General features: G+C 34.3%; 1 protein-coding gene across 1 annotated transcript in view; it reads right to left on the reverse strand.

The window, feature by feature from the left end:
- The window catches only part of LOC140446983 (serine protease gd-like), a 136,438-nt gene extending 128,641 nt beyond the window's left edge, over positions 1-7,797 (reverse strand). The window contains exon 1 of the mRNA XM_072539578.1: positions 7,617-7,797. The gene's annotated coding sequence lies outside the window, so the exon portion shown is untranslated. The remainder of the gene's footprint in view (positions 1-7,616) is intronic.
- Positions 7,798-13,054: the final 5,257 nt, after the last annotated feature.

Consider the following 13,054-nt stretch of genomic DNA (forward strand, 5'->3'; position numbering starts at 1 on the left):
AATTCATATAAAACATTATATTTTCTCACACATTCTATTAATTGTTCGTCAATAATTTTATTTTGTTCACTTGTACCGTCCGTCATGTTCCCGGCAATACCAAAAAATTCGTCGCTGAGATTATAAAATCGGCCGGGCTGTCGTCTCCGGTGTAATTAATAAACGTATGAAAAAGTGTTTATTGTGTATAAAATTAATTTGTCCAACTATTGCGCAATATGGTGTAATATTGCGTAGTTGGCCGGTACGCTCTTATTGTGGCATTATCTTGAAGAGACAATGCCATTATGGTTTTATTAGAGGTGGAAATAAAACACATTCTTTCTAAGAAGAAAAAAACTCAGCTTCAGAGTCTTAGAAAGATTCAGAGCCCTTCGAGCAAAGTGCTCTAGGGAGCTACCCTACACGGGTAAAACCATGTGTTGACACTGACTGAGTTGAGATCCGAAAATGTCCCATATTTAAAGATAAATTAACTTTTATATGAAACCTTTTCATTTCTCAACCAATTAAATTTAATTATATGTTCCAGAAGAAAGGGCGATGAACATCGAAGTGCGTGATTGGTGGCACTTGATGACAGGGCGATAGACGTGTCGAAACCTAACTGCTGGAAAACTGTTCGTCCTTCGTCAACTGATGAATATGAATGCCAGCGACATATTTCTAATAAAGAATATTTTGTATGACGGATTGTTCGTTTCGGCGCCGGGACTGTGACGAGACGTGAGTGATGTGTTTGAATCGACCTTAATTTGGACTAAATTCTACGAAGTTATTGTAAATGTTTATATACTTAAAAAGTGCAATTTATTATTAAATCATTTTTGTACATAAATGTAATTTGTTTAAACTTTTTTTTTCATATACGTCTTAACATAATAAATAAGCACCGGATTAGGGACAAACATTTAGTCAAATTATCTGGATTGGCCTGAGAAATCAGCTCATTTTTCAAAAAATCGTATAAACAAATTAAATTTTGCAAAAAATATTCAACCGATCTGGCCTATCTTTTGCACACAATTCAAACAGGATAAGACCCTCAAGACTCAAAAACAGCGATTCTATTGTTCATTTTGCAATACCTTTTTGCCTATTAACGGATTTTAATTTAGCATATCTCATTTTGTGTATCTTTTTTTCTAGAAAAGTTGTGTGTTGACTTCAAATCTCTAAATAGCCAAGTTTTTTAGTTATAAGTAAAATAATGAGCTTTGACCTTTAGATTTTTTATTTAAACATATTGTCATTCAAAAATTGATAATTTCCTATATAGGAGTCTTTTTGTAATATCTCATACTTCACATTTCAATTGTCAAACCCGTTATGATAGTTATGACAAATAAATTCTTATTTTTTACTAACTTGACATGATAGTTGTGATTCACATCTACCTCGTTTTGTACTTGTGGCCAAAAATAATATTTTTGGTTAAGATATTCAAAATTTAAAATATATGTGAGTCATTTTCACATAAAGAAATTATGAATATTCTACGAGCTGTTCTTTAACATGTTTTTTATTTATAAATGTCAAAACAAATCGTATAAAATTCCTTGCTATCTTACGTAAAGGAGACGGAATAATTTACTATGTCTCAAAAATATTCAAATTGGATTTATTGTGTTAGAATTTGCAGTTTAAACGAAGATGTGTATAATTTAAAGTTATTTAATTTTTAACTCTTTTTAGTTTGTACTTTCTACTTTATTCTAGATTATTTCCAAACTTTTTTCGTCGTCGTTCGTCGATCGTTTTAATTTTTTTGTATCTTTCCATATAGAGTGGTCTTCATGTGACAGGTTCGAAACATAAAACTGGAAAAAATCGGTTTTTTCTTTTGTAATGCTGTATTTAGTCTACGACTTATCCTGTTAAGGTAGGTTTTATTTAGTGGTTTTCTCGTTTGTTGCCATATGCGTCGAGCTCTTCTTTTTTCTCCTACAAGCTTTTTTTTTCTCCATTACTACACTGTGGTGCTGCTTCCCATCCTGTTGTTTGTAAAACTGTGTTTAAATAGTCTACTGCTTTCTCTACATGTTGGTTTTCTTTAATACTAATATCTAGAGTAATCTTTGTATGTACAGAATTTTGGAAAACATCCCAGTTTGTTTCTTTAGTTGTGAGTTTGGGTGATAGTGTCTTTCATATTATGTGTGTGCTCAAAGTTATTATTATTTTGCTGTGGTCTGATGTTAAATCGAAGTTTGAGTCTATTGCACTATGGATGTTGGCTATACCTTTTGTTAAAGCAAAATCTATCAAGTCTGGTATTTTGTTGGGGTCTGTAGGTCAGTATGTTTGTTCTGCCGTTCATAAGTATTTTAAGTTATGTTGTTCAATGATATTCATTAATGCTCCTGACCTTTAGGCGCGATTAATCTGGAGCCTTATGTGGTGTGTTTAGCATTTCAGTCTACTGCTATCATGAATTTGGATGCATTTGGAGTTTGTACAAAATCATGATACTATTCGCTTGAAATGGGATGTCTAGGTGGGCTCTAGACTGATGCTACACTGTCAGAGGTGTTTGTTTCGATTTTAATGAATGCTGCTTGGATTTTTTCCGTAATATAAGGTTAGACTACATAGTTTTTAATTTCTGATTTAATAATACCGGCAGAGCTTGTATGTGCTTCTCCGTCTGAAGGATTTGCATAATACACAATATGGTAAGGTTCATATTTATAGGTTATCTTAATAACCGTTCTTTGTGTGACATGGCTTTCAGATAATAATAGAATGTCTATATTATACATTTTTAAAAACAGTGATATCTCTAGTATATGGTTTGAAATGTCATTACCATTCCACGACGCAATTTATAATGACTTAAAAGCTATTTTGTTATTTAGTTAATAACTGTAGTTAACATGCTTAAAATCGTAGTATTTTGGTTTAAGAGTTGAGAGAACATATTTTTAAAACCGTTTAGGAAATTCCGTAGTTTATCTGCTAACTTATTATTTTTGTTATCTGCATTTATATGTCCAATGGCAGCATCTCTATGACTGATTCTGTTGAAATTATGAGCATGATGCTGGGCAGGTATATTTACATTGGGACGATACGAATTCACGATAAACAGAACATCCTATATAACTATTATTAGTAGGATGGTCTCCATTGCAGTGATTGTAAGTTGCTGGCATGTTTTTTAGTTTCTTGCAGTCCTTTGTATTTTGTGATCCAGCCCATTTTACGCAACTATATAGTTTTGCACAGTACGTTTTAGTGTGAGCATATTCTTGACATCGTGTATATTGTGGTATCTTTCTTTTAATTCTTCGTAATTCTAGCCTTATTTTACAATGTTGTATATACTGTAGTTCAAATATTTCTTTGTTCATTTGAGGCTTGAGGTCTACAAATATTAACGGTAATCGTTCCCGGCTCAATTGTGTCTGATATTTGTAATGTTCCATACCTTATGAACCTTTTTCTGGATTTCAGCTTTTATTTCATCTATCAAAAAGGAGTGATGTAGGTCTCGAATAACTGCTCTGTATGTTTACGCTTCCTTAGGTTGGTATGTATAGTGGACGATGTTTTCCTCTCGTACGTGATGTATTAGATTCAGGTGTCTTTGGTAAAATTTTTATTGTGTTCTTTGTTAAGACTTTAGTAAACTAAGCTTTATATTGTTTTTAAAAAATAATATGATATGAATTTAAAATATTAAGAGACTTTTTTTTAATTTTTGTCTTTAGAATCAAAGTCAAATATGCGAAGAGGCGAACGAAAAAATGAAAAAATTTATTGACTTCTTCTTCTTAATGTGCCCTATCAAGTCCCTTAACGTTGGCGATTAACATGGCAAAACTGTCTCTGCCTTGAGCTATTCTAAAGAGTTGCTCAGCTTTCCTCATTCCTGTCCACTCCCTGATATTCTTCAACCAAGAGGCCTGCTTTCTACCAATTCCTCTGCGTCCTTCGATTTTACCCATCATAATAAGGTGAAGAATATTATGTCAGTCTCCCCTTACTACGTGTCCAAAATAGGCCATCTTTCTACATTTGATGTTATCAAGCAGCTCGCGAGCAGCATTTGCTCTCTCAAGGACTGCCACATTTGTCAGCATAGCCGTCCATGGAATTTTTAGTATACGTCTGTGCAGCCACATTTCAAAGGCCTTCAGACGATTAATGGTGGATATTTTTAATGTCCATGCTTCGACACCGTATAAGAGGACTGACCAAATGTAGCATTTAACCATGCGCTTTCGAAGTTGAAGTTGCAAGTTATCATTACAGAAGAATGACTTAATTTTTAAAAATGTCGTGCGGGCTATCTCGATTCTACGTTTTATCTCTTGATCTGGATCTAGTTGTTCAGTAACATGGCAACCAAGATAATTATAATAAATGATATTGACATGATTGATATATAATATTCACTTAGAAAATCTTATTCCATTTTCAATCATCTTATAAAATTTATAAACTTAATCGCAAAATTATCATCAGACATTACAAAGCGAGCAATTCGTAAGTACACCTTATGGTTAATTAAGACTTATAGAAAATATTTAAGCTATTAGCATGAGAAAGAATTCGCACATATGTACAAGACAAATCGTGTTTATGGTGTACAATTTATTGTACGTATCTTAGTTAGTAATCAACAAACTAATTTAAACAGCTTAAAAAGTTTAAATATCTATAATTGGTTTCAAATGAGTGTAGAGTAATAAATCATGTAGTGTCATAAAATTTGCCTGAATTTCGGTGTCGTCATGGGCGTAGGCAAATGGACGGATGTCAACTTCGTCGTCAAAAATTGATGTACCTCAAAATATCATATTTTGGATATTTTGTGATAACCAATTTTATTTAATTTTTCGATTAACTTATTCTTCAAACTCGTATTCCATTATATGGTCATTAAAGCTAATTACATTTTTATTTATAAAAACAAATTCACTTCCTTACTGAACGAATAAAAGCTTTAGAAGAAACTGATAAGGGTATGACGCACCTCCTAATATTACTAAGAACTAAAATAAATCAACATGAAGACTAATAACGCGTAATGAGGTTTTACTTACACTTTCATTATAATCCCTCTTTTATTTTATTATTATCATTCGACATTCGACATTCGAGTTAGTAATTGTTACTACACCAATTAAACGTACAGTAATATTGTGATATAGAAATAGTGAAAAAGTTATAAAATGGCGACATTTACTCCAAAGAAAAGAGGTGTAAAAAATTCTCCGCTATCTGTTAGTGAAAAAGTTATAATTTTAAATGTATATGATTGCATAAAACACGATCACCCTAGTTTGTCTGTGCAAGAAAGTGTTGAGCGATGTGCCCGAATGACTGGAATTGGACAGTCCACGATTTTTAAATTATTGCGAGAAAGAAAGATATCAGGCCAGTTAAGTCCATGCAAGAGAAAATCAGGAAGACCAATAAAAATCTTAGGTGAAGACACCAAACGTGACATTCGAAGAAAAGTTCATTCGTTTTATTTTAAAAAGGAAATACCCACCCTTGACAAAATACTAATGGAGATAAGCCAAGATAACGATATTCCTTTGATATCCAGAAAACTTTTATGGAAAACTTTAAAAAGTATGAATTTTTTCTGGGAAAAGCACAATCGAAAGGCACTATTACTGGAAAGTGATGAAATCATTTGCTGGAGACGAAAATATTTGAGAACTATAAAACAGTACCGCAGAGAGTACAAGAAAATTTTTTATCTTGATGAGACGTGGATAAACGAAGGTTATATAGTCCAAAAAATGTGGCAAGATAAAAATGTAACAAGTGCTCGCCAAGCTTTCATAGAAGGCCTTTCGACGGGTATTAAAGTGCCTTCGGGAAAAGGGAAGAGGCTTATAATTGCTCACATTGGAAGCGAAGAAGGATTTTTAAAAGAAGGTTTGTTAAGCTTTGAGTCGTGTCGGACGGGAGATTATCATGAGGACATGAATTCGGATGTCTTCGAAGACTACTTCGGGGAAATGTTAAAATTTCTTCCAGCTGATTCGGTCGTGGTTATGGATAATGCAAGCTACCATTCAAGGCGCATAGAGAAGGTACCAACTTCAGCTTGGAGAAAGCAAGAAATTATTAACTGGCTGTCAAATAAAGGTATTCAGTTTGAGACGAATTCAATAAAGAAGGAACTACTAGCCGTAGTAAAATAACATAAATCTCGCTTCATAAAATATGCCGTAGAAGATGTAGCAGAAAAGTATAAAGTAACTGTGCTACGCCTACCGCCATATCATTGCGAATTAAATCCCATAGAACTTATATGGGCACAAGTTAAAGGATATGTTGCAAGGCACAATACCACATTTAAAATGAAAGATGTCAAGGTATTGTTTGATCAAGCCATTATGGAAATCACATAAGAAAACTGGCAAAAAGCAATCCAGCATGTTTTAAAAGAGGAAGATAAAATGTGGGAACTGGACAACTTGGTCGATCAGGTGGTTGACCCTATAATTATAACACCAGGGGATGATGACAGTTCTTCGGATGAAGACTATAGTGATGTAGAATTGTAATAACGTATCCAGTAAAGTTTTTGTAGTTTTTGTGAATAAATTGATTTAAACTCTTCACAAGTGTTTCAATATGTAAAGTTCATTCGTGTGTGTTTGTGAGTATTTCCCGATTTCGGTTCGTATATATTTTATTGTTACATTTTATATTTTTTTAATAACACTGTTCTGCTGTATTACATTTTTATTTCCTTTAATATGATTTTTAAGAATGCATATTCTTTTGTCAATTAACCCACTAGCGCGCCTCTGGCTCAGTGTTTATCTGTCGATAACAATGGACTAATCCCTTAAAACAGGGTGATACCTACCTGCTCTTTATGAAACGACAGAATTTTGCAATGCGGACGGAATTTATTGACGGATTATTGACGGATTACCCTGTAGCGCTTTTGAATACTTCATGAGATTTTATTACTCTACACTCATTAGAAATAGATTATAGGATTCTAGATACATGAGACCTTAGGCTCAGAACCAGAAGTCAAATATATAAAGCAGAACTGGAAGCCAGAAACGCATTTCTAAAAATAAGACAAGTTTTCACCAATAGAGATCTTAATATAAGTCTACGATATCGCATGATAAAATGCTATGTACACAATATCCTATTACATGGCATGGAAGTCTGGACTTTAAAAGTTAGCTCGTTGCAACACCTCGAAAACTTTAGGATGCGGTTATTTTGCCGTATCATAAAAATTTCATGGACTGACCATGTTAGAAATAAAGAAGATTTAGACGTATGGAAGTGAAACGCGGTTCTGGCAGACGATCAATGACTTAGCTGCGTAACATCAAGGAATGCACAGGACTAGACTTCAAACCATAATAAGAAAAGCCCAGAATAGAGATAAATTTGAAGAAGTTATGGCCAACTTCCGTTAGACACGACACTTAAAGAAAAAGAATTCTTTTAGGAACATTTAAAACGTAATTAATTTTGTAGGTATTTTTTCTAAAGAGCCTTATTTATGAATGATACGGCATTCTCGTGATTATTAAAACATCTTTAGAATTTAAATAGATCTCAAAACTTTTGAACAAAATAAAGCAGGTATAAATAAATATTAAGCATATTCTTACCTGTTTCTGTAGATTATTCTAGTTTTATAAACTTCACACCTAAAAATGTTTCTTTATACTAATCACCACCAAACTATCTACAACTGCTTATTAGAATAATAATTGTATCTATCTGAATAAATATTTATTATTAGTTAAACTTGATCTAGCGAGATACCAGTAATAGTCTGGGAGGTAGTAAATTTCCTTTCACTATAGTAGATTCTATATATATATATTTTGGTGGTTATAGTACTTGTTTGACAACAAAAATGTCTGTCAGCTGGTGCGACTTTTAGACAAGAAAAATATGAAAGTAAATGGGAAAAAACGGTTTTTGGACTATTTTGGCAAAGACAAAAGAGTATAAAAGATTGATATTGAATTGTTGTTTTAAAAAATATGTTTGTAGCAAATCATGTTAGTTTACCATGTGGACATAAAAGAAAAAGAACGACAACCCGTAATATTTTGGTAAAATAGCAACGATTTTATATTACGAATAGCATTTGTAACGATTATTTTGTCTACCACCTAGGGTATTACTATAAGGGGTTGTTGGGGACAGAAATTATTGGGGTGGAGATAGGGAAAGCAAAATAAGACGAAACTGGTGCGAACGGCTAGTCAGAGTAAATTTGGAGAACTGAGTCGTGGATAAGTGAATGAATCAATAGGTTTGGATTTGAAGAATCTTCCTACTCGATGAAATAAAGGCTCTTTTTTTTTAAAAACTCAAAAAGGGGTTAAAGACTTTTTTCAAAAGAAATAAAAAAAATGGTTTAGTAAAAAAAATTACACATTTATTGTTGTCTCACCACAAATATAAATAGTAATAATACAAACAAAAAACGAAGTTACTATATTACTATCTGTTTACAAACTCTAGAAGTGAAAAGTTGGAGATACTACAGGAACTTACAATTGTTAATGGGCGATATTTTGTAGCAGAAATAAATTACTACAAATGAAAAATATCTTTTTAAATGGGACTATACATATTGGTTAACCTTTTTTTTAAACAAAAACAACCTAATGTCAAAAAATAAAACTAGCTGTCAGATTTCAATATAAAATTCTAAACTTTGGAACAATTAACATGACAGCTAGGCCACACCCTAACATTTACAATTTTAATTATTACAATTTCTTAACCTATAGTTTATTCGTCTTCCGGGTTTGGACCGTGTCATTTGTGAGTGACCCAAAAGTGGGTTCATCTCGACGTTTCGCTACAATTGTATGTAGCTTCTTCAGGAGAACAAAAAAGAAAAAGAAAAACAAGAGACAGGAAGATGGGTAGTTAGCAACGGTAACTCAGTTACTCAACGCAACCAGAGGAGAATACTAACTACCAAGATGGGCATTTGGTCACAGTAACTCAACTACTCAACGCAGCCAGAGGTGAAAACCAAATGCCAGGACAGGGATTCACGTCCAACAGCTCAGAACACTAACGCGTCGAGAGGCAGGGAGTGAATCCGGATTGGAGTTGGCAGTTGTAGTACTCTATATTTATTATGTCTCATAACGTGACCCAAGTATTCCAACTTTCTTTTCTTTATACTTATTCCTACCTCTCTCTCTTTACCTATCCGGCGTAGTACCTCTTCGTTGGTCACGTGCTCAGTCCAGGATATACGTAATATACGTCGGTAAGCCCACATTTCGAAGGCCTCTACTTTTTTCATCAATGTTGCGGTCATTGTCCACGCCTCCATTCCATATAACAAAACCGGGAATACATAACATTTCAGAAGTCGAATTTTGAGAGGTAGGGTGAGGCTTTTAGAGGTGAAAATTTGCTTCATGCTAGTGAACGATGCTCTTGCCTTTTCTACTCTTATACGAATTTCCTTCGCTTGATCCCAATTTGAGTTAACTGTTGTTCCCAAGTAGATGTACGAATCCACGTGTTCAATTCTTTCATTGTTGTTGGGTTTTGCTTACTAACATCCATTTGGTTTTTGTGATATTTAGTCTGAGTCCGTATTGTGCACTTGTTTTTTGTATCTTACTCATTAGGCAACTCAGTTCCTCCATGCTACTTGCTAGAATCACAGTGTCATCAGCATACCTTATGTTATTAATTATTTCTCCATTTATCTTTATGCCTTCTGTGCTTTCCTCCAGCGCTGTCTTAAATACTTCTTCTGAGTATATATTAAAGACAATAGGAGACAAGATACAGCCCTGTCGTACCCCTTTCTTGATCTCAATTTTATTGGTCAATGTAGATCCTACTTTCACTTTAGCTGTTTGGCCCCAATAGAGACTCGCTATTGTTCGAATGTCTGTAGTCGACTCCGATCTTATGGAGAACTTCAATTATCTTTTCGTGCTTTACGTTATCGAAAGCTTTTGCGTAGTCTATAAAGCATATGTACACGTCTTTGTTCATATCTCTGCAGCGCTGGATGAGTACCTGTAGACTAAAAAGTGCTTCTCTTGTCCCAAGAGAATTCCGAAACCCAAACTGCGAATCTCCATTGTTGTTGTAAACGCCACAAATCTATTAGATACTTAGAAATAGTGATTACTCTTTCAAAACTGATACATTACATTGAGTATAAATTATTTTTTCAACCAGTTGGCCGATTCCTAACGCCGACATTCGCCTACGTCTTCTCCCAAACCTCACTTCACAATAAAAAATATGCAACTTCCTTTTAACTGCTCACTAACTAATTCCCGATACAAAAAAAGCGAATAACGAAAAAACATTTGTGAATTTGAAGAAAATTTGGACTAACACATACACCAACTGCCTTTGACAGTGGCTCCAGCGAGAGTGATGTAATTATCTTTAAAATTCATTTGTCCAACTCGGTATAAACAAAACATATAAACGGGAATATTTATTAACGCGCTATATTAAGCGGCTTAACGATCAAAGAAAATACCAAGGAAACACACATCTGTGATATATAAATAAACATTAAAATGTGTTTATCATCGACTTCAACGATGCAAAAGGATTGAAAATACTTTTTCGGTGTTTTAATATATACGGGGTGATTTCAATACATTCGAAAAAATATAAAAGTGCTACAATATCGCGCTCCGTATACCCTTGTCAGCACTTTTGAGTTCCTAATAATAGGTGATTTGGCAACGCTGCTGGCGACAAAATAGACGAGCCGCGGACTTGCAACGTAAACGTTGTGAATCTAGACAGTGGGAACTGGGAAGTTTAGTTATCAGGGAGAAGTGGTCTGGTGAAGAATGCGCATTTGCTCTAAAAGATTATTTAAAAAACGATAAAAGTTTTGTGCGTGTAGAACGAACCTTTCGTTTACACTACTATTTGCCATTTGCCACCCAGTTCAGTTCCGTCTACCAAGGCTGTTCAGACCTGCGCCTGCATTAGGAGCTTCGAAAGTAGTGATTTAAAATCACAGAAAAGAGATGGCAGTGTCAAAACTGCTCGCACATCACAGAATATTAGTGCGAAACTTATTACACGCTAGTCCTCGAAAAACCCTGCGACGACAAAGCTTAAATCGGGAATTAAGGTAAAACACTACGAGAAGAATTTTGCATAAAAGACTCCGGTATCATCCATACAAAATCCAGATTGTGCAAACTCATAACGTTTGAGATTATTCCACTTGGCCAGTTTTTTGTGAACAAATAGAGCGTATTAATTAAAACGACAACTTGCTGTATAATCTTTGGATGAGTGGTAAAGCCTACTTTCATCCAAGTGGTAATTTAAATAAACAGAATTTTCGCTATTGGTCCGACAATAATCCGCGGCAATTACACGAAATATCTCCATATTAAAAAAAAGTAACCGTGTAGTGTGCATTTTATTCGTTAGAAATCATCGGACCCAATTTTTTTGATGACGAGGATAGGCACTCTATTAAACTCTGATAGCTAGGACCACAATTTTTTTTTCTTTTGTCAACCAAGAATTTATTACAGAAATGAACAGCGTTTCAATAGGATGGTTCAACATGTCACACGTTACAAGTATCATTGGGTTTACTAAGAAGATCGTTCTTCTGTCGCGTTATGAGTAAAAACGGCGATATTCTGTGGCCACCTCCTATTCCGGACCTCTCTTTATGCCACAACTTTCTTTGGGGCTACCTATCTGAAGTCATATAGTAGTACCTATCGAAATCCTAAAAATTCTAGATGAGAAGCACATTGAGGTTTTAGTGACAATTTTTTTTTTATTAACACCTGTGCGGTGTTTGTATACTGCTATCTGGTCACAAATGACCAATTATCAGTTATTTTCTGACCTAACATAATAACAGCAAATACTTAAATCTAAGGCTTACCCTCTTATTTTATCTATTAACTAATGCACTACAACTAACATGCAATAATTTCACAGCACTATACTCTGATTTTTACACTAAACTGTTACACATTTACACTAGCTCAAATGGTTTTGTCCTTATGAGTCTTCTCTTTAGTTCAGTGTTGTCAAGAAGCTGGATTGCCTCGACATTCACATGACTATGCAGCCTCTGCTCGTGACTTGCTGCTGTTCTCTTGATTATTTCGATCACAGTTTCCATACCCAGGTCCTGGTGGAGGTTGCTGTTACGGATATACCAAGGAGCATCAACAATGTTTCTCAGTACTTTGTTTTGAAATCTCTGGATAATATGTATATTACTAGCTTTGGTACAGCCCCAGAGTTGGTACCCATATACCCATACTGGCCTCAGTACTTGCTTATAGATGGATAATTTATTATGAATTGATAATGTTGAATTTTTTCCAATCAGCCAATACAATTTCTTATATCTAATATCGAGCTCCCCTCTTTTCTTTTTGACATGGACTTTCCAGCGCAGCTTCGCGTCTAGGGTGATGCCCAAATATTTTGCTGATGTTGCATAAGGAATTCGGGTATCATTAATTCTAACTGGTAAATTTTCTATTTTTTTATTTGTAAAGTTAATGTGTGCAGATTTAGTCTCATTTAATTTTATTTGCCATTTTCTGGTCCAGTTACGTATTTTATTTACTGATAGTTGCAGCTTATCAGTCGCTTCTTCACTAGTGTCTCCTATCGCCAGTATGGCTGTATCATCCGCGAAGGTGGCAATAGTATTTTGTTCTAGCTCTGGAATGTCACACGTATACATAGTATACAGGACACAGGGTACAGGACCGGACCTAAGACACTCCCTTGTGGCACGCCAGCTTTGATCTCCCTTAAGTCGGTGTAAACTTCTTGTTTTAATCTGAAATATCTATTCGCAATGTATGATTTCAAGATTTCTGAATACTGTTTAGGCATGAACGTTCTTAGTTTATAGTTTAAATCGTCATGCCAGACTTTACCAAACGCCTGTGCTACATCCAAGAAGATTGTAGAGCAGACTTTATTTTCTTCTAATGTTTTTCTATTATATTCGTTATTCTGTGAACTTGATCTATAGTGGAATGTTGATTTCTGAAACCAAATTGATGATTTGGTTTTGATTGAT

The sequence above is a fragment of the Diabrotica undecimpunctata genome, chromosome 7 (assembly GCF_040954645.1).
Source record: "Diabrotica undecimpunctata isolate CICGRU chromosome 7, icDiaUnde3, whole genome shotgun sequence".
NCBI lineage: Eukaryota > Metazoa > Arthropoda > Insecta > Coleoptera > Chrysomelidae > Diabrotica > Diabrotica undecimpunctata.